Source organism: Coptis chinensis, chromosome 1 (genome assembly GCF_015680905.1).
Source record: "Coptis chinensis isolate HL-2020 chromosome 1, ASM1568090v1, whole genome shotgun sequence".
Classification (NCBI taxonomy): Eukaryota; Viridiplantae; Streptophyta; class Magnoliopsida; order Ranunculales; family Ranunculaceae; genus Coptis; species Coptis chinensis.
In genome coordinates this window covers 41,332,815-41,359,146 of record NC_141456.1, presented here as the reverse complement: position 1 = coordinate 41,359,146, position 26,332 = coordinate 41,332,815, and the positions used below count along the sequence as shown (strand labels likewise).

At 36.4% G+C, this 26,332-nt stretch overlaps 3 long non-coding RNA genes and 1 pseudogene across 3 annotated transcripts; 3 read left to right on the top strand and 1 right to left on the bottom strand.

The window, feature by feature from the left end:
- Nucleotides 1-4,412: 4,412 nt before the first annotated feature.
- Nucleotides 4,413-6,002, top strand: LOC147524059 (uncharacterized). Its single transcript, XR_015196855.1, has 3 exons — nucleotides 4,413-4,939; nucleotides 5,143-5,292; nucleotides 5,633-6,002. It is a non-coding gene; the product is annotated as an uncharacterized LOC147524059 (long non-coding RNA).
- Nucleotides 6,003-6,277: 275 nt separating this feature from the next.
- Nucleotides 6,278-7,973, bottom strand: LOC147524058 (nascent polypeptide-associated complex subunit alpha-like protein 1; annotated as a pseudogene).
- A 14,157-nt stretch (nucleotides 7,974-22,130) lies between these two features.
- Nucleotides 22,131-23,358, top strand: LOC147524057 (uncharacterized). The gene is made up of 3 exons (XR_015196854.1): nucleotides 22,131-22,306; nucleotides 22,837-22,901; nucleotides 23,339-23,358. It is a non-coding gene; the product is annotated as an uncharacterized LOC147524057 (long non-coding RNA).
- Nucleotides 23,359-25,145: 1,787 nt separating this feature from the next.
- On the top strand, nucleotides 25,146-25,845 carry LOC147524056 (uncharacterized). The gene is made up of 3 exons (XR_015196853.1): nucleotides 25,146-25,262; nucleotides 25,588-25,662; nucleotides 25,786-25,845. It is a non-coding gene; the product is annotated as an uncharacterized LOC147524056 (long non-coding RNA).
- The last annotated feature ends 487 nt before the right edge of the window (nucleotides 25,846-26,332 follow it).

Here is a 26,332-nt window from a genome sequence, read left to right as displayed (position 1 = left end):
TAAAACAACAAACACAGCCTTTGAGGTAAGCGGTAAAACTAGTAAGGATAATAAAAATGTAGGTGAGCTAAATTCCATCACCACTCTCCGTTCAGGTAGAGTGGTTGATAACAAAGTAACTATGCCTATAGTTACCCCACCAGTAGTCCCTACACCGGATATCGAACTAGATACCAAAATGATAACGGAAGATCCTACCCATGTAGAGGTACCAATTAAACCACAACCTAAGAAATAGAAAACCAAGGTTAAACATCATGTTGATCCATATGCTAAATATAGAGAGAAACCACCATTTCCTCAGAGATTAGCTATGTTAAACAAGGATACAAACTTTGACGAGATTAGGAAAGTTTTTAAAAATCTAATGATAAACTTACCTTTTCTTGAAGCAATTAAAAAGTTACCTCACCATGCTAAGTTTCTCAAAAAGTTGTGCACTACTAGGCGTAAGACAAAGATTCCTAAAGACGCCTTTTTAACTGAACAGTTTTCAACTTTAATGGAACACAATGGAATCGTTAAGTACAAATACCCTGGTCGTCCTACTGTACAATGCACCTTAGGGGATACTCACACGACCACTGCTTTATTAGACCTTGGGGCAAGTGTTAACTTACTCCTTTATTATTATATAAACAAATAGGTCTACAAGAGATGCAACCTACAAGGGATGCAACCTATTGCAATTAGCTAATAGGTCTATCAAGTATCCTAAGGGTGTAGTGGAAAACATGCTTGTTAAGGTTCAGGATTTCTACTATCCTGCGGATTTTGTTATCCTCGATACAAAAGTCACTAACGACTCTGTTCCGATAATTTTAGGGCGCCTTTTCTTGGCAACTGCCAACGCGCTTATAAACTGCCTCGATGGTTCGATGTCATTGTCCTTTGGCCATCTTTCTGTTGAGGTCAATGTTTTTAAAATGAGGAAACAGTTTCCTGACACGAATATCGATGAAAAGGTTAGCATGATCGAGAGCTTAGCTCATGATTATTTCAAAACCACGTTTCCAAATGATCAGATCCACAAATTCCTTTCCTTTGGAAGTTCCAACTTCGACCAGAACTCCCTGGAAGTCGAGGAAGATTTCCTTCATCTATTTTGCAACTCTTCCTTGCCACCTCGCGAGTCCCACCCTGCCAACATTCCTTCATCCCTTGACACTATGACGGAAGATGAATTTTTCACCCTCTATCCCAGTGATTCTTTTGACCCACCTATCGAGGAATGTCTTGCATATCTCAAGGCTTCTAATGATCTAGACCTGAGAGCTCTAGCTGACACTCATTCATCTTCCATCACTGATAAGAGCCCAAAACTGTAGTTTTAACCCTTTAACAATCATACTTTTAGACCAATTATGTGAGTAATAATTAAGGGTTAACACTGATTACGTGATTTTATGCATTTCAGGCTTCAAAGTCCATTATGTGCAGAAATGTGCCACTTTAGTGAGATAAAGGAGGAAAGGTCGGTTACTAAGGAGTTCCGTGATTAAAGGCCAAGATTCAAGAAGACAAAGCCTTTCTAAAGCCCAAATAAAACCGAAAAGTCGACGCGGCGTAAACAAAGACACAAAGTCAGCAGAACTTCTGAAGGCCGTATCTTTGGACTCAGACCTCGGAATGGAGCGTACCTTATGTCAAAATGACCGGCTCGGAAAGAGCTTTCCAATGGTCTAAGCTTCGATCCAATCAGAGGAGCAGAAGTGGAAGAAAAGTCTGTTGAAGCCAACTGCAGCTGAAGAGGCCTTTTTGGACTGAAAGAATTGGGTTTTGGGCCTGATTCTCTGGCCCAAAACATGGCTCCAAGCCCATGCACGATTTTTGGATCTGGAAGTATAAAAACAAAAGCTTAAATCTTTGTTAATGGTAGATAGTTAATGGTAGATAGGTTAGAGTAAAAAGTAGCCATTAAAATAGCTTCTAGATCTAGTTTTTATTTAATTGTTTTTAATTAAGTTTAATTTCAAATCCAACTCTTGTTTTAGATTAAATTCTTAGAATCATTGTTCTTAATTAGTTTGATAAATAAAATAGCTAGTTTGTCAATTTCGATTCTTGTCATTTACATTTGTGTTAGATCTAATTTCATTTATTACTTGTTATTCAATTCTTAGTTATTAATTAGATTTTAATTATTGTTTAATTTAGATTAGTAAATTTCAATTATTTCTATCATGTTTAGTTTAAATTTAATCGAAATGATTAGCGTAATGATTCTCGGCTAAACCTCCATTAGAGGGGGTGAGAAGCCTTGATGAAAGCTTGATTCCGACTATCGTAAAATCGTCGTAATTTCCTTTCCACTCTAGAAACGATTAGTTCACCATGAAAATGGGTTTAATCGTTCACATGCTAGTTATGAATTGGTAGGAATGCCATGTGTAATTAGGGATTAGGAAGAACCAATTTTCGCTTGAAGCGATTCATTCGGATTACTGACGATTAAATGGATTAATAGGATTAAGTCGAGTTGAGGTGGAATCAATCCCCCTCTAACTTCTTATCATAGAATCAACGTAGCATTCTCATAGTTGTTCTAATAGTCGACTAGTGCATCTTGTGGGTAGTTGCATCGTAGTCTAGTTGCTTTTTCGTAAATCTCTCATTAGACTTTAAGAGTTGAATACTTATACTTAGAGAACATTAACATGCGGAAGGACTAGGAGTGGAACGAATCACTCTACTCCACTATATCTCATAGGATTGAGAGTAGAATTCTTTGATAAACATAGGCACATAAGATAGTGTGTAGTTTACTTACGTTTTGAGTTTCATTGTTCATTTCGTAGGTAGACTATTCAAAATATATCATTTATCAATCACCAATTTTCCCCACCTTCCACCTTTTCAAAGAAACCTGGAGTTTGCGCTTGACCCTCTTGCTTCTTCTGTACTTAATGATTTTCTAAATTCTCTTAATACAAAAATAATTCCCAAGGGAAAGGCACTTGACACCTTTATTTTCAGAATTGAGACAGTTCCCACCTACACCATGAATGAGTTTTGTGCTAAACCCACATTCTCATTTTTCCCATTCCTTCTAAAACTTATCCATATCCAACATATCTTCCACAAACATCTATTTTCTCATGATCATTCACTTGGACACTCTCTCGTTCAAAGATGAAGAAGAAGGTGCATGCTCGGTTACGTTCTAGATCTATCAGACTTCGCTTTCATTTTAATAAGTTGAGTCGGAGAAAATCTTGGTGCTTGATTCTGTTTGGGGGTGCATTCCATGTTATTTATTTATGGAAAGACCCACAACTCTTTAGGTTGTTGATATATGGAAAATTGCAGGGTACAGGGTATATATATATATACGGTTTGGCTAGAGTGACACTCTTATAGTGACACTCTAATCTCACACTTCTCTTGAACCGTCCAATCTCTCCTCAAGATCTGATGATCTAATTCACTCAAAAATCACGAAATTTCAAAATTTCGTAATATTTCAAAATCGAAAAAATGAAAAAATGCGAAATTTGTTTTCTTCTTCATCTCGGTCTTCTCCTTCTCCAAAACCCAAACCCTTCAAACAAATTCATTTTCACTTTGGTAATGGAATCCTCCAAATTATACTTGTTGAAAATCACGTTTTTTAGAGTTTCATTTCTAAGGCCAAATGATTTGTGTGGAGTAAATTTTTGGGGAATTTGGAGAGTGAAGAAAGAATGAATGTGGCATGTGAATATGTGATGCTAATGTGGGGACTTTTCGTCAAAAGTGTTGCACTTTTGGGCGTTTTATCTGGGGTTATGAGTTACTGTGCTTATTATAATAATTGGAGGAAAATCGTCTTCTGGTTGCCACTTGAAAAAATATCTTATGAGTCTACATCTCATTCTTCAAAAGAAAAAGACTAGCTTGCGAGTTGAAGGGCATCGTTTTTGTTTGCAAAGAAAACATTTTGGATGTGCAAAATCACCATGTAGATTTCGGAATACGACCTTTTATGAATGATTCAATGTGTAGCTGGATGTGTTTGAGGTACTTTTAAACACTTGATTTCATTAACTTTCCGGTTATCATTTGCCATCAGCTTGAGTGATCATGTGCTTTTACCTCTCCTCTATACAGGTGTTACAAGGGCTGGTTTAGCAATATCCTTCGTCTGTCCTAGGAGTAATTGTTTTCAAAAATAGAAATAGTATATATTATTATATTTGGCTCATTTACATGTTCTCGATTGAAATATAAATGATGCCGCAGTTGGAAACAGTTTTGAACGATATGGATGCTAAAAGTGCCATTAAGGCAGGGGCAAGGATCCTAATGAGTCCTGCTATAGTCAAAGTATGTTAATCTGTAAACATTTTATGGAACTTGGTTTAAGCTGTCTGACTTTTCTTCTTGAGTCAAATTTTTCTCTAATTAAGCTCTGGAGATCGATATTCGGATGATATAGGTGAAGTTCTCTATATCCCTAGAGTAATGACACCAACAAAAGTAAGAACTTCTACTTGCCTTGTTTGTTTTGTAACCTTTTTTCTTGGAAAGGAAATCCATGATTAACAGGTATTGAATGCACATAACGCTGGTGCACAAGTTGTGAAGGTAAGCTCGCTCACACTGATAAACTTTTGCCCTTCGGCACCAATTTGAACACACCATTGCAATTTTCATTCTGACGTATATGTAGATTTTATTATCTTTTCCCTTCTTATTCCTGCTGAATTTCTACTCTGAATATTATGATTACACTATTCAAATAAAGTTTGACATCCTGGTTGGAGCACTTTATTACTTTTATTTTTGATTTTGGAAGAAACATTTCCATGCCCATACATGCATAGTTAATGGGATTCTAAACCTTTATGTTATATATAGGTTTATCCTGTTTCAGTATTAGGTGGTGTACAATATATAACAGCACTTAAGAAATCATTTTCCCATATTCCGATGGTTGCTTCCCAAGGCATAATGCTAGGTTAGTTGTTTGAGCTTTTAGGTTTTCACATTTCTAGATCTTATCATTTAATTCATTCCATTTCTTTCTTTCTGAATGAAGCATTGCAAAATTAGGCTTCTTTCTGCGTGACAGTTCATGTCGGAAGTTGGTGATGGATTATCTAATATACTAAATCTGGTCTAAGTTCCTTGTGTTTGAATTATTTGGTTTGCATGATGTAGACTCAATAGGTGCATACATCCATGGAGGTGCATCGACAGTGCTCTTGTCCGATGCTATATTTGAGAAAGACGCCATGAGAAAAAGAAACTATGACCGAATTCATGAACTTGCTTGTCGAGGCAAAGACTACAAGGCAAAGAAATCAAATGGTGAGGATCAGTTTCAGCAATTTCAAATTAATTCTAATATGGCATTTTCTTGCTGCAATGCATGCATCTTCAAGATTTAAGAGTCATTTATGCAGGTACTGACCAGGTCTCTAGGGGCCTTCACCTTCTGCTATTGTTTTCATTTTTTACGTAGTTCATTTTTCCCTGCCGCTTATCAGTTTTGAAAGAGCACAAGTCTCAAAGGGTCCTTCTGGCATTGATTTTCTACAATTGTATACCCTATATTTTTCCTGCAACTTATCTGTTTTCAATCTCATGTGGTACTTATTCTACCTTCTGTGATGGTTATTAATCAAGTGTCAGTTGTGCTCTTTCACAGCCAGATCCAAAATGATGTTCCCTCACCATTGCTTGGTTGTAAAGATTAGATTTTGGGGCCCTAGCTCTTTGCAGGAAGAAAGTGATGATAACACGTTAACATGGAAAGGCTTTTCCCTTCAAATTCATGGAGGCATTGAGAATGATTAGTTTCAAAGTTCGAAAGTGATGATAACACATTATCAACCAAGAACAGTCCTGTCTAGGATTTTGCACACATTTGCGTTCTCTAATTTATAGTGTAGGAGGCATTTTATACATATGTAAGAAAACAGTTGCTGAGAAATTTACACATCTTGTAATACAAAGTATCCATTTTGTCAACATCATCCGAAGCAAGAATACAGAAACAAATTGTCACATATTTCGTATGAGAAAGCATTTTCACGATACCACAAACTAGAAGTTTAGGATTTATAGATCTATTCAGAAATCTTTTAGAACACATACATGAAAATAGGCCTCCGCCTCAGACCAAAACGCAAGGAAACCTCCTCCCCGTGACAAATACAATGTTTTAGATAATTAACTACAGGGGGCCTAAGTCTACAAAGACCACAACGATACCTAACAGATGGGTGCAGGAGTCGCAGAACTTTGACACATGCCAACACAAATATGCAATTTGGAAAACAACCCATAATCGTTAGCAAACAGTTGCACTCAGAAAATTTGCTAATAATACAACACGATAGATAAAACTAATTCCCTCAGCCAAACAAATTCTCTAAAAACAAATATAAAAACCTTATACTTGTCTCAACCATGAGAATATGCTCCAAAAAGGCTCTCTTAGTTCGTTAGCTCCATGATGGTAGAAACAATATCACCATCAGCAGCCTTGAGCGCCTTCACTACCTTTGATCTTGACACACCAGCTTGCGTCATCACTAATTATATGTCTTTTGGCTCTACCCCTGTCTCATCCACATCTTCATCGTCCTGAGCCATGGCTGATGACTCTGGGTTGGAGATAACATGACTGAGATCAGGAGCCTTGAACTGCTCTGCAGCCTGGGTCTCATCCACATCCTCAATCTTTGCCTCCCCAAATATGACATAGGTATCTGATGTTGGGCTCTTAAATGCGTCTGGTTTTGAGATCACAAACAAGATCTGAGACAGCAACGTGAAAAATCATTTAGGAAAGCATTAATAAAAAATAAAATCCAAAATTCACTCGCACTAATAACATTTTTCAAAAGCTTAAGCTAAAGGCATGTGACCAACATTCTTGCTCTTCTTGATTGTGACGTGGCTCACACCAGGGATGGCTTTCATTCCAAGTTTTAACATTGCCTTGTGACTCTTTTTCTCATACGCTCTGCTTTGATCTACCATTTGCCATCTCCATGTCCCGCATATAGTGCATTGTAAAGTTTCAAAGAAAGTTTTATCACCTCATCACAAACCATAACGTCTTCAAACAATTTGGCTAATTTAGATAAACGATTTAAAAATACATCTTCTATTTTCACGATTTAAATTTATGCCATAATCCATGAGTCGGTGGAGAATGCTCTTTGTTATGAAAGGAATTTAACGAGAATCCATCTCAAAACACAGATCTATCCAACATTTATGCATACAAGAAATGAAGATTCTAGCCTCATCCATCGATGCATTTTCAATTCGTGATGAACACTCAACAGATTTAACAGTTTCGATGATCACAATTTGACAATTCTAATCATCATCGCAATTAACATTACTATACGGTTATAAGAACAAACTGGATTTTTATCATCATTAGAAACTGTGGTGTGCGTTTATCAATTTCACAATCAAAACCTCCTAAATCCTACAACCCCTTAAAAGATTTCTACTGTGTGTGGTCATAAGGACACTTAAACGAACAGCCTCCAACTATTATGTATCAATGTAATGGCTCTTCCACAAATTGTGAACTATTTATGACATCGTAGGAAAACAATCTACACAAATGATATAAAGCAATACAAGGAATGGTCTCTAAAAATAATTTCTAGAAAAGGATAACTTGCCTTGACCCTCATCATCATCCTTGTCATCGTCGTCGTCGTCATCTTCAACGACAGGCTCATCAGGCTGCAATGTCAGGAAAGGTGATTATTAGTCTATTTATGTTTATTAGGTCAATATTGAGTTTTGGGGGAGACTTATTACACCGATCTTCTGCTGTTCGAGCTGAGCGCGCGAGGAGCTCTTTTTCACTCTGACCACTCATTTTCAGACACCCAAATCCCTAAATTTAATTTCTCACTCCTCTTTTTAAACCAAGCCCAACTCTTCGGTCATGCCCAATAAATATATTCAATTACCAAAGTGAAAATGAATTTTTTTGAAGGGTTTGGGTTTTGGAGAAGAAGAATACCAAGATGAAGAAGAAAACAAATTAGGCGTTTTTTTGTTTTTTTGATTTTGAAATATTTTGAAATTTTGAAATTTCGTAATTTTGAAGTGAATTAGATCATCAGATCTTGAGGAGAGATCGGACGGTTCAGGAGAAGTGTGAGATAAGAATGGCACAATAAGAGTGTTATATATATATATATATATATATATATATATATATATATATATATATATATATATATAGAGAGAGAGAGAGACAATAAAGCAATAAATGCATAATTCACACCATAGAGGAACATAGCTTAAAAATCGAGAAAACATGCAAGAGTGGAAAACGTGAATTATATTAAACGTGGACTTAAGATTCGGTACTTACAGCCACACACTCCATAGGGAGGGTCCGATTACCTGAATGATGCATTTACCAATATATGGAATTTTAAGAAAGTACACCAAACAACAAAATGAGCCGTTTATAGTCAGATACTCAATACTTAAACAAATAACTGGATATATATATATTTTTAAGCTATGTTCCTCTATGGTGTGAATTATGCATTTATTGCTTTATTGTTTTTCTCTATTAAATATTTTTTCATAAAAAATATAAATAAATTCTAAAATCATAAAAATAGTAATTTAGGAAGTCTCGAGAATCTGACTTTAAAAGACCCACGTTTAAAACAAATTTTCTAAACTCTGTTGTCTAAAATTTGTTTGGAAGTGGGGTGTTCGTTTTTCCGTCCTTGATTGTTCAACTTTCTATTTGTGTTTCTTAGGCCATTTAATCGTATTTCGATTCGGGTTGACATTATCTATTAATTTAGATTTTATTCGTTCGCATAACTTACATCATGCACGCATTTTGAGGCATTTTCCATCTTCTTATATGTCACCTACGGTTGGAATAGAGTGTTTTATGTATCATTGGATTGGAAATTCTCTCCTGATCGTTTTCATATCTCATTTGTATAAATCGGACTGGTAACGAAGCGGCAATTTTAGTTTGAAGTTGCGCGAAAAATCGACGAATTTCGAAAATCGAATTGGACTTGGGCCCAATCTCGCACGCACTTGCGTCTCCATCTTCCAAACCAAAACAGCTCGTTTTCCTTTTTCCTCACCGCCATTAACAAAGCTTAAAAACCCTAACCAAAAATAAAAAAAGAAAAACCTAACTACACCCACGCCCAACAATTTAAAACAACTTCAAATCTTCTCCAAAACATTCCCCCACCAATTCCGACCTTTTGGAATACCAAAAAAATACAAAATATTCACAAATTTCGAACTGCCACAGCCACCACCGCGCCTCCTCCCATTACTTTTAGTAAGTTTGTTTCAAAACTCGTCTCCCTACCTTATTCAAACCCACACATCCTTTCGAAACTTCCAATGGCTCAAAGACGGAGAATTTTGCCGGACCAAGCTTTTACGGCCTACCGCTTCGCGCCGTTTTACAGTGACGAGATGATTAGGAGAGATTGGAATAGGTTGTGGTATTCGACTGATGATTTCTACTACTCCGATTTGGTCGAACAATTCTATAAGAAGAGGGAGTTGGATGGGAATAAAAATTTTGTTAAGGTGGTTGGGACAAGGAGAGAACTATCGAGAGAGTTGTTGGCCGAGATTTTAGGCATCACGCCGGAACGCCACCTCGACACCACCTTGCAGGAACCCCAGTATACTGGAGTTCCTACATTGATGAAAGACACTGTCGTGGAGGGTCAGTACAATCCGAATTCTCATTACGTTCGACAGTCGTCTCACGAACCAACCAACTAGCTGTAGCTCAGTGGATTGGTAAGAACGTCCTCGGGAAGGACAAAGTCAGCGACATCGGTCTGACATGCCTGCACGTTCTTTGGATATTGCAGACGAAGAGGTATAATTTCTGCATCCTCGAGTTTATATTAAATATGATTAGAGGAGTTGGAAAGAGCTTTGCGCCCCTTCCGGTATTGATCACTAAGATCATGCTGTCTTTTAGAGCTGTCACAAAATATGTTCCTATTATGATAAAATTGCATTCAAATGCAATTATTTATACGGAGTGTATCCAAAAGACTTGGAAGTTGTTGGAGGATAGGGTGGTTGATTCGGATGAGGAAATGGAGGATATGACATGTTTGGATGAAGATGCCTTGGAAAGGTGTATTTGATTCCGAAACGCATGTCGATCTTTGATCTTGGCGTGCATTCCGTTTATGGTATTTGTGAAGATGTACGAGATAGGCAGATTATAATTTGAAATAAGCAAAAGAACCTTCAGACGAGTTTTGAAATGCTCGAAAAAGGTCAGGAGGATCTCTTGTGCAACATGGAGACACTCCTTCAGCGTCATGATGTGTATTATACAGAGATGAAGGCAGAGATGAAAGCAGCAATGGAAGCACAACGCCTGTTCCAAGTAGAGATTCTACGACGCATGCCACCCCTGGGGGGTTCTGTTTCAGATGAGTCTGAGAGGCATGAGCGTCATCGTCAAAGGACAGATGGCTCGAGGCCATCGAGAACTCAGGTCCAATCCTCGTCTCATGTTCCATCTTCCACCAATAGCGGATGGTTTAGAGAGTTTATGGATTAGATGTTGTTTTTATCGTTCCTTTTATGTTTTGTATTTGTTTTTATTTAGGGTGTGTTTGTTAAATTTTAACTCATGGAAAGGAAAGGAAATAAAATGGGTGGTCCACTATGGAATGGAATGGAATGGAATGGAATGGAAAGGAAATAATTTTAAATGGTATGTGTTTGGTAAACTGGGGAAAGGAAAGTAAAAACTGGAGAAAGGAATAATCATGTTTGTTTGCAAAAGCTATGGAAAGGAATAATTGTATTGTTGGGTCATGGGTGTATTAGTAATAAGTCCCTATCTATCTATTTCATTTCCTTTCCTTTCCACAAAATTTTCAGGGGTTAGCTAAGGACACAAAACCTTTTCCATTTCCATGATTTTGTTTCCATATGGAAAAACCCATTTCCTTTCCATGGGTAAACAAACGCCTTAAAAACTATGGAAAAGGTGGACCACTCTTATTTTCCTTTCCTTTCCATAGTGTTTCCATCATAACAAACACACCCTTAGTTCGGATGTTAATTTTGAATTCCGTAGTTAAATTTGAATTGGGTAGTTAAATGTTGTTAGAATTTCAATTTTAATATAATGTGGTTCTTTTCAAATTGTGCGTTGTTTTTATTGTTAATCTCACCTTCCCGAATTGTTTGGGGGTGGTATTATTTATTCTGGCATAATTTTTATATGAACCTCAATTTTAGAAGTTGTTTTGGAGTGATTGTTGGGAATATTGCTGATATTGGCATACCTATAATTAGATGTTGTGGTAAGATGATATCTAAAAGAGTTTAGAAGTTACTATTCTAAATTCAATTTAAAAGATATTAGGTTTGTTTTAGAATCAAGAATATGGGTTGTTTCCGTTTTCGGTTTTGGAATTTTTTTGTTTTCAGTAGTTGCCTTAAAACTTTTTGGTCACTTCCTGATTCATTTTGGAAACTCAAAACCTATATAAACTCTATTCATTCTTCACACAAAACTCACATCTCTCACTTTCATCTCTCACCTTTCACTCCCAAGTTTTCCCTTATTTCCTTCTCACTTCAGCACTTAAGCTTCTCGGAGCGCGCCTGCGCCTCAATGGAGCACCACCCGCACCCAAAATACTGTCAGTCCATTTGCTCCTGAGCGCGACCCGCGCCCTACCCAGACCAATTCGGAGCGCCACCCGCGCCCAAAACACTATAAGTCCAAATTCTCCGGAGCGCGACCCGCGCCCATACAAGGCTTAGGTTGAACGCACCCCACGCCCTGACCCCCGTAGACACGAAAAATTCCAATTTTTCGTGGGTTGTTCTAGGATCGTTCCAGCTATTCTAGAGAGTAGTTTTGTGATGACATCACCTATAGTCATACCGGAGCAATCTTTCGAAGACTTGTTGGGAAGTGAGACTTATGGACATTGGTTCCACAATAGGATCTTGCAGTTAGGATGGAGGCATCTACTGGTAAGTGAAAACGACTCGTATTCACCTCAGCCTACTGAATATTTTTACAATAATGTTAGTTTCTATTGTAACTAGGATGGGGAACAAGAATTCTCCGTCATGGTTAATGACACGCCACTAGAATTCAGTAAGTATTTGGTAGCGTTAGTTTCGGGAATACCAATACCTGATCCTATTCACACGTGGGGATATATGACCGATAATGCATACCTCTGTGACTATACATATTTCCATGAGTATTATGGGAGAGGGGTGTTTCATATAATGGACCAAGGGCGTTATAACATAGCCCTTGGTAGCCTGTCCATCAATGTAGGCACCACCATGTTATTCATCTTGATGAATATTTTAGGGGATTGGCAATTTACTTTAGCAAATAGTACCACTGGTAATGTTTTTCTTGCTTTAGCTGAGAGACATCGGCGATATGACATTCCCCGAGTATTAGTGGCTAGTCTTAAGATAGCCCAAAGCATGAGGCATAAGTATCTTATTATGCCTGTTTTGGTTTGTCGCATCATGCGCAGTTGTCTACCTGAATTTTGTACCCAGTTCACGGATTGGAAAAAGGTTGAAGTCATGAGACCCACCAATTGGGCGGTTCATTCATTTCGAGTTATGACTTGGCCGAGATGGCAGGTGCAGCCTCATTTGGTTGCCCCTTACATCCCATCAGACATAGTAACACTCGACAGGTTAGCACAAGTTGATGACACCCGGCGACAGGCTTGGCAAGTTATCATGGCATGGCAGGACGCGAAGGAACCTCATCTCTTTGAGGAGGATGAAGAGGATGAAGAAGAGGAGGATGACGATTAAGTGGGAGATAAGGTAAGTTTTTAGTCTCAGTTAGTGTCTGCTTATGTCCCAAGCAATTTGATTATTGTTAACCCCATAACGGGTGGAACTCATATAGAGTTGTGTCTATTTTTCTTTTTCTATATTAGTATGTTTTAACCTTGTTTTGTAGATGTTTCAGAATTTCACGCGTTTCTATGGTATTTTTCTACCATTTTTATTTAAATAATTTGAGGACAAAGCATGTTTCTTGTTTGGGGGTGGGCATAGAAACACGTGTAATTAAGGCATCTGTTAGGATATAGATATGTATAATATGCACTTGTTTTCTAGAAAAATTTCAAAAATTTCAAAAATATAAATAAAAAGTTATGCTATACACTTAGGAATATTGGTATTGTTTTCTTTCTCTATGCTCTGAATAATCTAGAAGTCTCACGTAGCCTTTGTATTAGAATAATTTTTAGAAACTTAGGTTAATATGTAGGTAATAATATTTGCATCTATCTATAAATATATTACATGAGTATCTATGATTGTTTGGCAGTAAGTTTCTGAAATCTAGGCTAGAGTACTTATTCTACAAATCCTGTGAGAATATAGCCTAAAGCCTTATATGAGTGAAACATTTGAGAAATAAAACAAGGGAGAAGTAAAATCCGGAAAGAGGAATCACACGTCTACTTGCTTGATCACTATATCATATCCTAAGCGAGAATTTAGGCCCTTTTTGGATCGATATAGCCAGAAATTCAAACCTTATGAAATTATATTCCGCTAGTCTCCCCTCTGAGCCTTTCTTTAGCCTTCCATAAACCACAATTCCTTTAACCTTTTACAAAGCAAAATAAAAATAAAAATCAGCCTACCCATTCTATGAATGAGTCTGAGAATAGAGATGAAGAATAGAAAAGAGAAAGACCTTTGAAATCAAGAATTGTTAGTCGCTTCAGATAAGAAAAGAAAGTTTCCATCCAAATAAATAAAAGAAAATAAAGAGTTAGAACTCCCAAAAAAAATAGAATCAAAGGAGTCAAAAGCCAAAGAAAAAGAAAAAAATATATACGGCTAAGGATGGAAACAAAGTGTAGAAGCAAAAGTAAAGAATAAGGTTTTCTCTAGTTACATAATATGAAGACTCTATTATCTCAGACTTGTCCTTTTTTAATATCCATTTTCTTCCTTCATAAACCATCTCTTAATCCCCGCAACACCTAATAAATACCTCTAGCTCAATTAGGAATAGGTTAGTGTGATAGTAAGTGGCAGATGTGTTTGATCGACTCCGGCTTCCTTGTGTGTCATTGAGATTGTAAGGTAAAATGTGCCCACTGCACACTAGAGTAGCAAAACTTGAGCGGAAAAAATCAGAGTGGTTTTTGTCTTGACATTTATGTGAGGACCTACTTAAAGACATTATTCCGAGTTTTTAGAAACGGACCTACTAGTGCATTTCATAGTATTACTCATTGTATATATGTTTATTCGTAGATGATTGATTATTATGCATATATTAGCCTAGGTTTCGACTTGATTATTCTTTATTCATTGCTAGTGAGATATATAGATAATTGGGAGCATAAATAAGGAAACAATAGTTTTATTTCTTAGTCGTTGTAGTATAGATGAAATTTGTGAGTACCTTCACTGGAAAACTCTCACGAGGCTATAACTCGTCCACTAGGGAATTCCTAATAGTTTAAGGCCTTGTTGCATATGGTCAATGCAATCGCACTCGATAGTTAAAACTCCGTGTTTGGTCACTTATTCTAATTTCTCATATTTGCTTGAGGACAAGCAAAATACTGTTTGGGGGTGGTTTGATAAGAGCCCAAAACTGTCGTTTTAACCCTTTAACAATAATACTTTTAGACCAATTATGCGAGTAATAAATAAGAGTTAATGCTGATTACGTGCTTTTATATATTTCAGACATTGAAGTCAATTATGTGTAGAAATGTGTCACTTTGGTGAGATAAAGGAGCAAGGGTTGGTTGCTAAGAAGTTCTATGATTAAAGGCCAAGATTCAAGGAAAAAAATCATTTTTAAAGCCCGGTCAAAGCTGAAAAGTCAAAGTCAACGCTGGCAGAAACAACACACAAAAGTCAGCAGAACTTTTGAAGACCGTATCTTTGGGCTCAGACCTCAGAATTGAGCCTACCTTATGTCAAAACGACCATATTGGAAAGAGATTTCTAATGGTCTAAGCCTTGACCCAATCAGAGGAGCAAAAGTTGACGAAAAGTCTGTTGAAGTAAAATCCAGCTGAAAAGGCCTCTGTGGACTGAAGAAATTGCGTTTTGGGCTCGATTTTTCGGCCCAAAACATAGCTCCTCTACCCATGCACGAAAATGTGGATCTTGTCTCCTCCATTTCAAGACACAAAACTTAACTCTTAAGTAATCCTTAGTTTTAGGTAGCAAGTAGCCATTAGAGCATAGTTAATTCTAGATCTAGTTTTTAGTCTCCATTAATTAGTTTCAATAGCTTGTTTTAGATCTAGTTTTTACATTCCATTAATTAGTTTAGAACAAAGTAGATTATTATTTTAGAATCATATTTAGTTTTATAATAAAGTATTAGTTTTTAATTCCTATTTAGCTTATTGATTAAATTATTGTTTAACTTTTAGTTGTTTCAAATTCGTAAATTAGGTTGTCTTCAATTGATAATAAGTTAAATCATAATTATAGTTCCAATTAGTTTTAAATCTTGTTTTAGTTCATTTGGAATCATTAGATTATTATTGTTTAGATCAAATTAGTAAATTTACAATCTTTATATCATGTCTTGCTTAAATTTATATATTCATGATAGCATAATGATTCTAGGCTAAACCTCCATTAGAGGGGGTTGAAGAAGCCTTAATGAAGCTTGATTTTTTTTAAGAGTAGAATAGTCGTGATTTCTCATTCCATTCTAGAAAACAATTAGTTCACCATGAGAATGGGTTTGATTGTTTCACATGCTAGATGTTAGTTGGTAGAGATTACCATGAACAATTAGGGATTAGGAAGAACCAATTGTTATGCAAAAGCAGTTCAATTTGGATTATGACGATTCTTCATTAGTAAATTAAGTCGAGTTAAGGTGGAATCAATCCCCCCTAATTCTTTATCATAGATTCAATTTAGTATTCCGTAGTTGTATTAAATCATATCTTGTTAGTATAATTTGGGTCGTAGTATAATTCCCATCATACTCTCATTAACTTTGGATAGGACCGATAATAATAGAAAATGCAAATTCTAAAGAACTAGGAGTGGAACGAATCTTTTACTCCAACTCTATTTCGATAGAATCGAGAGTAGAAAACTTTGATAAAACCCTTAGTAGAAAATAGTTTAGTTTTACTTGCGTTTGAGTTTCATCATTTATTCGTGAGTAAAACTATCGTTTTCCCATTTATCAGCTTCCATGTAGGCATCGAAATGATCTGATTGTGAATGTGTAGTGGTCACAAGTGGTGTGACAGGAACTATCCCACGTTGATTATTAACGAGTGGGTTGTGATACTTATTATTAACCAGAACGATACCTCTATTATTATTATTATTATTATTATTATTATTATTATTATTATTATTATTATTATTATTATTATTAACTTGTCCTTGTACTTGTCTTGGTGGTGCTGGGTTGTAGTTGTTTGCTGACCTAACATTTTGATTATTAAACTCTGGAGGTGTAACAGGTTGATTATTACGCCAACTGAAGTTGGGGTTTTGTCTCCAAGGTGCGTTAGGAATAGGAAGGCTATTAACGGAGCAAACATTATCCGGCTGTGATGGTGGTTGTGATAGTTGTTCATAGACAAGAGGACAATAGGAGTCGGTATGCTCAAGGCTGCAACAAAAATTACATGGAAAAGAGTTGATGTTCATGACAGGAGTAGGCTTATGTTGAATAGAAATGGCGTCTACCTTTTTTGTGAAAGATTCGATTAGAGGTCTAAGCTCGGGATCAGTTTTAACCTCAAACATACTAGCAGCCTTAACTATTGAAGAAGAATTAGCGGAGCAGGGGATATCGTTACCCCCCCCCCCCCCAAGTTATTATTACGCTTAGATTGATCTTCTAAAAACTTATAAGCCTCTAAGGCTCCTTTATTAAGGAAACTATCCCCTATTCATTATATCAAGAACCTCCTTATGATGATGTGAAATCCCCTTGAAAAAGGCACGCACAAGCGTGTCTTTCGCAAGGTTATGATGTGGACACTCTATAAGAAGATCAGTGTACCTGTTCCAAGCCTCTGAAAAGGATTCATGAGGGTTTTGGTGGAAAAAATGAATCGGCCGTTGAATCCTTTCATCTGTCTTCAGCGGTTGGTAAAAATGTTCCATAAACAATTGAACAAGTTTGGCCCATGAGTCCACAGAATTAGGCGTTTGGGCAGTTAACCAAGACGTCGCCTTATCGGCTAGGGTGAAAGGAAATACCCTCAGTTTAATTTGTTCCGAACCTACGGTAGGATGATGGAATGTGGTAAAAACTTGTTCTATCCTACGTATATGATGATAAAGCTTTTCGTGGTCTAAACCATGAAAACCCGATAACAAATTAAAAATATTTGGGGCAATTTGAAAATCCCCCACTGGGTCTGCAAGAACGATGCATGACTTAAGGCTATCATTTAGGGCTTTGTAAAAATCAAAGAGAGGAGTCTCTGCTTCTTCAGCCATTGATGCAGATGTAGTGTGGTATTCTAGATAGGCGTGTGCGTTGACGTTTACGATATATAATGCTAGATGGTTTTTTTCTTCCCAGACCTTAATCTCATGCAAGGATAAGTCCAATATGAAAGAAACACTAACAGTAGTCAAACGACAACCTGATATACTAGAATTAAAACTCTTCTGACAGATAAGGTGAGGAGTGGAAGGAGTACATGAATGCCTCCTTGATACACGTATGAATAGCGTCTTTGATACGCAATCTTAGTGTATTGAAGAAGTTCGGAACATTGATTAAAAAATAACTGGAACAAAACAAGAGCTGGTAACTAACCTGTGCAAATCGGGATTTCTTCAGAAGTGGCGGGGGCGCGCTCAAAGAAAGAGTAAACAAGGACGCGGGCTCGCTCAAAGTACTGTTTTGAAAAAAAAAATCCAATAACGAGAGGGCGGGCGCGCTCAAAGTGCTGTTTCGGAAAAAAAAAATCTGAAAAAAAAAAAAACAAACGCAGTTAGAACCAAACAATCGAGTGGGTAGGTGAAGTGGAATATTGGTAGAATTGAAAACACAAAGGGAAATTAATCTAAACACAACTAAGATGGCAGCGACGCCATTTGATAGAATGAAATTAAAAAGGTTGCTACCCTATGAATAATTATTTATGCTAGGAATAGGAAAACTTGTTATTCTACGTTCTTAATCAAAGTTTCTACTCTCGATTATCTTATAATATAACTGGAGTAAATAATTCGTTCCACTCCTAGTTGCTTAAATGTAACAGTTTTACTAATTTAAACAATTCTATAATACCAATGAGAGTAATAATTTTAATAAGACTAATTCTATAATACCAATGAGAATAACTAATGAAAATAAAATCTTATACTATGACAATTAAATGCTAAGATGTGAATATGGAGAATGAACTAGAGAGATTTGATATCCACCTTGATTAATCCCTTAATATGCTAGTACGGAGTTGTTGAACTCCTAATCTTTATGTTTTGACATAAAGGTTAGGTCTTTTTAATCTCTAATTATTCATGGCATCTCTACCAACTAATAATTAGCATGTGAGGCAATTGAAATCCATTCTCATGGTGAATTAACTACCTTCTATAATGGAATATCTTACTACAATTAATCTATACTAACACATCAAATCTTCATCAAAACTTCAATCAAACCCCTCTAATGGAGGTTTAGCTATGAATCATGAGACTATCATAAACATAATAATAAGTAGAATAAGACATAATGAAAGAATTACTTGATTAATAATAACTTGAATTGAGTTAATGGTGTCTAGGCTAAATAACATAAACTAGGTTTAGACTAAAGAAAACTAATAAGAGAGATTAATTAACTAAGGGGAGAGATCTAAATTATTATATCTAATGGAAGGGTTAGTGAATAAAGTTTAGCCTTAGTCCTCTTTATATAGGAGAGGGCTAGGTTTACAATTTCATACATGGGCTTTGGAGCTATGTTTTGGGCCATTTAATCAAGCCCAAAACATAATTACTTAAGTCTAAAAAGGGTTTCTTTACTGAAAATTACTTCAACAGCCTTTTCGTCCACTTTTACTCCTCTGATTGGATCAAAGTCTAGACCATTAGAAAGCGCTTTTTGAGCCGGTCTTTTTAACATATAGTAGGCCCAATTTCTAGGTCTGAGTCCAAAGATGCGGCCTGCAAAAGTTCTGTTGACTTTTATACTTTATTTTTGCCCGCGTTGACTTTAACTTTTCAGCTTTGACTGGGATTTAAAAAGGTTTTTTCTCCTTGAAACTTGGGCTTTAACCATAGAACTTCTTAGCAACCAACCTTTGCTCATTTCTCTTTCAAAAGTGACATATTTCTTCACATATTTGACTCCAAGACCTGGAATACACAAAAGCACATAAACAGTACTAACTCTTATTTATTATAAACATAATTGGTCTAAATGCGTAATATTATTAAGGTGTGTAAAAATATAGTGAAAAATCCTCATTTCACTAGCTGGGAGCCTCTTGTGGTGAAGGAATTGTGACTTCATTTTGTTTATGCTTTGACCCGAGGTAGCTCAATATATTTTTCTAAACATCGGTTAATTTTTTCTGCTTCTTCAACATTTCCTTTCCCAAAAATAATTGTATCGTCCGCATACATCAAATGAGTGATTGGTGAGTTGTTTCTAGAGAGTTTGAGACCATGAATCAGCCCTTGCACTTTGAGTCTATTGATATTAAGAGAGAGTACTTTAGCACAGAGTACAAACATAAAAGGAGATATGGGGTCGCCTTGATGAAGTCCTCGTGTTGGGGAGAAGAAGCGATAAGTGGATCCATTTAGGAGAATAGAAAATGTGGGACTTTTAACACAGAACATCACCTTCTTGATCTAATTTCCATCAAAGCCAAATCTCTTTAGTACCTCCTCAAGAAAGGGCCACTCAATTTTGTCGTACGCTTTGTGCATATCCAACTTCAGGCCAAAGAGTTTGGACTTAACATTTGCTTTGTTCTTTATAACGTGAAATGCCTCATGAGCTAGAAGAGCATTATCATGTATGGACCGCCCTGGTAGAACAGCACTCTGTTGAGGTCCTATAATTCTTTGTAGAATTGGTCTCATTCTCTGGACGATTATCTTTGCGATGATCTTGTAACTAACATTTGTTAGGCTGATTGGCCTGAAATGCTCAGCTACAGATGGATGTTGAACTTTTGGAATAAGACTATATTGGTGTGATTGAGCTCTTTAGTGAAAGTTCCTGAGTTAAAGAAGTGTTAGACAAGGCTTGTTATCTTTTCATGGATCTCCTCCCAATATGTTTTATAGAACACTGCTTGAAATCCGTCATGCCCCGGAGCTTAAAAGATTCAATATTTTTAACAACCCACCAGATCTTCTCATGCGAAATTGATCTAGTCAAGGTGTCATTGTCCTCCTGAGTCACCATAAGTAGGATAACATCCATTAGCGTTTCATCAGGGTCAAGATTCGACGTTGACAGTAGGTTTGAGTAGTAATCAATCAAATGATCTCCAATCTCATGCCTCTGTGTCAACACCTCACCATTTAATTTCACCAACCAGTTGTTAATATCAGTTCTTCTCCTTCTGTGAATCACAACAGAGTGAAAGTATTTTGTATTCAACTTACCCATTCCGTACCAGTCATTCCTAGCCTTTTGTCCCCAGTGTATGTCCTTCAATTTCATAATCTCTTCATACTCCATGAGAAGATCTTGTTCTTACTATAGTTGTTGTTTAGTGGGACACCCAATTCGATGTTGTTGCTGTTGGCATTATTTTATTTCCAAGTCCAGCTGATTCAATTTGTAATCCAAGTTTCCAAAAATTTTATGATTCCACTCAATCAAATCAGTCTTGCATGCTGCCAGCCTTTTACAAAAAGTGTATGAAGGAGAACCATAAAAATCTTATGCCATGATATTTTGAATCACTCTTCTGCAGCCATCATCCCTGGTCGTCCACATAGCTTCAAACCTGAAAGGCCTCTTAAGCTTTGGCTTTATTGGGTCAAAGCTCAAATAGAGTATCTTGTGGTCTGATGCCAGTGTGGCTTTATGGTATATCATTGCGTTTGGAAACATTCCTCTCCAATTGCTTAAGCACAAAGCACGGTCTAGCCTTTTAGATACTCTGTTAAGAAAACTTTGTCTATTATTCCAAGTGAAGATTGGACCAACAAAGCCCAAATCCATGAAAGCACAATTCTGAATCATATATGTAAATGGTTGACATTGCCATTGATACATAGGTATGCCCCCTCTTTTTTCCTCTCTATACAAAATGTCATTAAAGTCTCCAGCACATAACCAAGCTTGGTCAGTTCTAGGATTCAACAATTCCAACATTTTCCACTGTTCTTTCTTTATAAAGAAGTCATTATTGCCATAAACTCCAAAAAAATACCAAAAAAATAAACTATCACTACACCATAACAGCATTTTTGTGACAGGGGCATTTTTGGTTTTGTGACGCCAAAGTGGCGTTAGAAAGGATGTGACGGCATGTAGGCGTCAGTTTGTGGTTTTAGCGTCACTATAATTCAAAAACGTATTTTAGTTTATTTAAAAAATGCATAAAAAAATAGTGACGACAAATAGGAGTCGGAGTTATTTTTATAAACTGTCACAACTAAAACACGTGTTAGGCATGTGACATGAGATGAGGGCGTCAAGTTTCACTTCTCAACAGTTTCATCTTTCTTCTCGACCTCATCTCTCTTTCTTCTCAATCTCAAAACCCTAACGCAAAATCAATCTCTTTCTTCTTTACTTCACTCGCTAGCCATTTGCTTGAGGTAAGGTCTTGAACAATCTCTTACCAAAAAACTATAAATAAATAAATTAAAATAAAATAAAACCCTACAATTTCTCCTCACCGCAATTAATGTAGTTTAATTTTAACTTTTAACTTTTTTGATAGTGAAATGTACTTTACGTTTGTGTAATTCCCTTTTATGCTCCTCTCTTTACTTTAGTCATTATGCTTTTGCTCTTTATTCAACTGTGCTTAATTCCCTTTAAACGCTCTCTCATTTTATATTATATATATATTCCATCCAAGAAGAGTCAACACTTGATTTTTTTTTTCCTCCATCACTAAACTTTTCATCTCTCTTTGACGCGTTCTCTGGTATATCTTGTTTCTTTAGATCTTCACTTAATATAGTTTTTGTATCATTTATCTCATATATATTTGTTAACAGGTGAAAAATGGCTTTGATTCTTTTACATGGAACACTACATGTAACAATCTTGGAAGCAAATTCAGTATCTAATCCTGGTAGAGCTACTGGTGGTGCACCCAAGTTTCTCTGAAAGGTATTATTGCATCCCTCATTTTATAGGAGATCTGTTTCAAGTCTCTGGTTACTTGGTGAGGACTGCAAATACATATCAAATGGATATTGATTTTCCGAATCTGAAATCTGAGTTCCAGAAAGTGTGAACTTTTAGTCCCAAAAGAGATATATGGATGTAATTTTTGCAACCCTATATGTGGTAGTGATTCAATAGACTACTTAAAAGAACCTTCAATGATATCCACATTCCACACCATAAAATCTAGGGACAACATAAACTTCAACCAGTATTCTGGAATCCACAAAAAGAAGAAAAGTTTATTTAATTCAACTCTAGTCAGTGAGCATATATACCATTTTCTTTGTCCAAGAACATTCGATGTATGTGACTGTGTTCAGTAGGTTTCAGTTGAAAACTGTTTATTCAAAACCAAACTACTTCAAGTCTCCATACTTTTTGGGTATACACAATCACAACTTATTCATATGTTGTCTTATACTCTTCGAGCTGGATTAATGACTTGTAGTTATTTTATTGTTTTGATTTAGCTCGTGAGAAGTTTTTGTCATTGCGGAAAGGCACAAAGATGGATATAGCTACCATGTTAGAAGAGGTAATTTCTTCTATGTGATGGTGACCATGGGTCTTCACCCCTTTCCGAATCTTCACAACAAAAATCATGCATCAGCAGATCTTTCCAAGTTGTTGATGTGCGTAACAGACCCTAATTATGATTTTTATTTTTTTTGTTTTTACGTAATGATTACCTTCAGTTCGGGTAAGACTTTCTATCGTTTTTAAAAACAATTATGAGAGGGAAATTTCTATATTTGAAGAAAATATAAGAGGGCTTAAAATGGGGATCTCGACCAATTGAAACTATTACAGAATGTTATAAAGCTCAAAATCTGGCAGTTAGAGTTGCTGTAATAGCTTATAGAGTTTCCTTTGAGTGGTCTCTTCATTAAATTATCGGTTTGGCGACCACGGTATTACTATTGCTGATTTACTATTTAGTGCTTGTCACTGAAATTTTATACTACGGAATAGGTATGAGAATGCAAAGGCCAAGACAAGACGTTTTTTTTCTCTTGGTGCAGATCTTTCTTGAAAAGCGGGACATGGTCACAAATTCACAATGTGGTTTGTTAGCCTAGCAGGCCAAACATCCAATACTGAGCTCATCAAGGTAACCTTGTACTTGGATTGCATTAGTGCTTTATGCTTTATGGTTTGGGGCACCCTTTTCCATCTTTTCTGAACTCCCAATTCTTCTTCTTTTCAAATTTTTTGATCAAACTCTAACTAGGCAGTTAGGTAGTGTACATAAATGGGAGCTGTATAGTTACTTATTTTTATTCTTTTCTCCGATATAATGGGTATATAATATGAGAAATACAACAGCCCTGTTTATTCTCCGAGACAGTTTTATTTTCTCTCGCTGCTCGTTTTAGCAAGTTACTCTGCGGAAGTGTTGTGGCGTGGCTTGCGTATTCACTTTAATGGACAAGTATTTCTGGTCAAATAATCCGGCGTAGTTAAACATGTTTGAGTCCTAGCTTGGTTCTCTAGAGGTTTAACGATACACGGTTCGATTTTTTGTTCTTGAGCTCAAAATTGTTCTCGTGATATTGTAACTTGCAAGTTCCTCATGAACAAAGAACATTACATCCAAAAAGTGATATTTGGTGCGCTTCAAACGTTAATCCGTGTTAAAGTCCAGCTCATCGATTATTACAGTTATTTTTGCTTGTTTAGTATGCAAAGTTATGGAACCGATAAAGTTGGGTGGCTCTTTGCTCCAATCGCACTCCTTTGGTTTCTTATGATGGGAGGCGTCGGTGCATTCAACATTTGGAAACATGGTCACAGTTCCGAAGGCTCAGTATCATAGGTCAACTTCTTATTTTGATATTTAGCGCATGTCATCTCCAATTCATTTGCATTTACTGAGAAGGACTAGCGGTCTCTTGGGTTACTGATGTGCACATCATTACTGCAGGGACAGAAGCGCTCTTTGCTGATTTAGACCATTTTTCTATTTTGGTAGTTCGGATTGCTTTCATATTAATCGTGTTTCCTAGCCTCCGGCCTATTGGCGTATATAGGACAGGCTACTTACCTTATGAAGAACTTGGGCACGTTGTCCATGCTTTCTATCATTCCATACCAAGTCTGTTCTGATCTCTTGTGGTACATTGTACCTAAACTTTAATGTGGTCATCTCTCCTGAAAAAGCTTGATAACTAACTAATATATCGTATTTTTGCAGAGGGTTTATACTGGCCAATGTTTGTTCTTGGGATTGCAGCTGCTATTGTTGCGAGTCACGCTATAATATCTGCAACTTTTTCAATAATCAAGCAAGCACATGCACTTGGTTGCTTTCCTAGAGTCAAGGTTGTTCATACATCTACAAAGTTCCTTGGGCAGATATACATACCTGAAATAAATTGGATCCTTATGCTTCTCACGCATCAATTTGCCACCGCTTTGGATTCGAAATTTTTGGAGTCTGTTAGTGGGACAATGGATGCTCATCTTCGATACTTCAAACAGGTAGGTGATTTAGTGTTGTTGCATTCTACTGTAAGCAAGCTTTAACACGTTTAGGCTATTGAACCTTCGACTTTGGTTGTGTACTTTCGTGGTTACGAAGTTATTACATCAAATGGAGCCATATATTAACCAGGTTTGTTATGCTTCCTTACTAGCTACTTGGTTCAGTTTGGTTGCAATTATAATTTGATTCACACCATGATCACTTTTGTTCATTGTTGTTATCGTCACCATCATTGTTATTTGGTTCTATGGGGTCAGCCCGCCCCGGTTTCTCAAGAGTCACTTACTCATTATGGTGATGTTAGTCCTCCAGCCAGGTTGACTATGATGTGGACGCTTATGTGGTTATGTGGAACAAAGTTTATCTTTATAGAGGTGGTAGCTCGTGTGATGTGACGGGACAACACACATGGTAATGGCATGTCATGTTTCTTGTTTAATACACATTGCTTGGGTTGTAACTTGTCGGCAACAATGTCTCTTTTTTTTTTCTTTTTATTTTTTCTTTTTATTTTTTTGATAAGAATTGGTTGCAAATATTGTACTTCCATTTCTCATATCTGCCTAAGAAGTTTTTGGATACACTTTTGTATGGTTCAAAGATACACCTTTATATATATGATTTATTTAATGTCTATTTGAAAGCCGAGAAACACTTGAATGCAGTGATACTAACACTTAGCTGAATTTTTTGTTTATCATATTATTTATTTGTTCAACATTTTTATGCTTTGTAGATCTGTCGAGCACTTGCTTATGTACATGGTGTTATTGGAGTTTGTCATCGTGACATTAAACCACAAAATTTATTGGTGAGATTCTGCTCCTCAATGTTTACCCTTTACTTTAAAGGATGTGTATTGACTGCAATTTATGTTAGTTTTAGCTGGGTATAATTGTTTCCAGTCTAACCTTTGAAGTACTGTTTGTTGTAGGTTAATCCTCACACCCATCAGCTTAAGATATGTGATTTCGGAAGTGCATAGAAGATGGTAAGTTGTCAAACAATAGTTGTATAGCCCTACTGGGTTATGATATGATAAGGCTTGACATTGATATTTTTGTTATATAGGTACCTAGCGAACCCAATATATCATACATATGCTCAAGATATTATAGGGGCTCCGAACTAATATTTGGAGCTATAGAATACACGCGACCATTGATATGTGGTCCGTTGGATGTGTCTTAGCCGAGCTTCTCCTTGGACAGGTTTGTGTACTTACCGACTTGATTAAAAAAAAGGGCAAAAAGTTATTTCTTTCCTCTTATGTATTGCTTGCAATTTAGTACATAACATTAATTTTAATGGAAATTTGATGGATTAAACATGATATTTGTCCAAATTTCAACACTAGGGTGGGCTGAAAACATTGGCATATTCCCCCCCGATGGGTAAAAATATTGTGTCTACTCTTGGAGAAATGATGTTTTTGGTGGTATTTATTGGTCGAGTGTTTATTCTGAACCACATAATTGTTT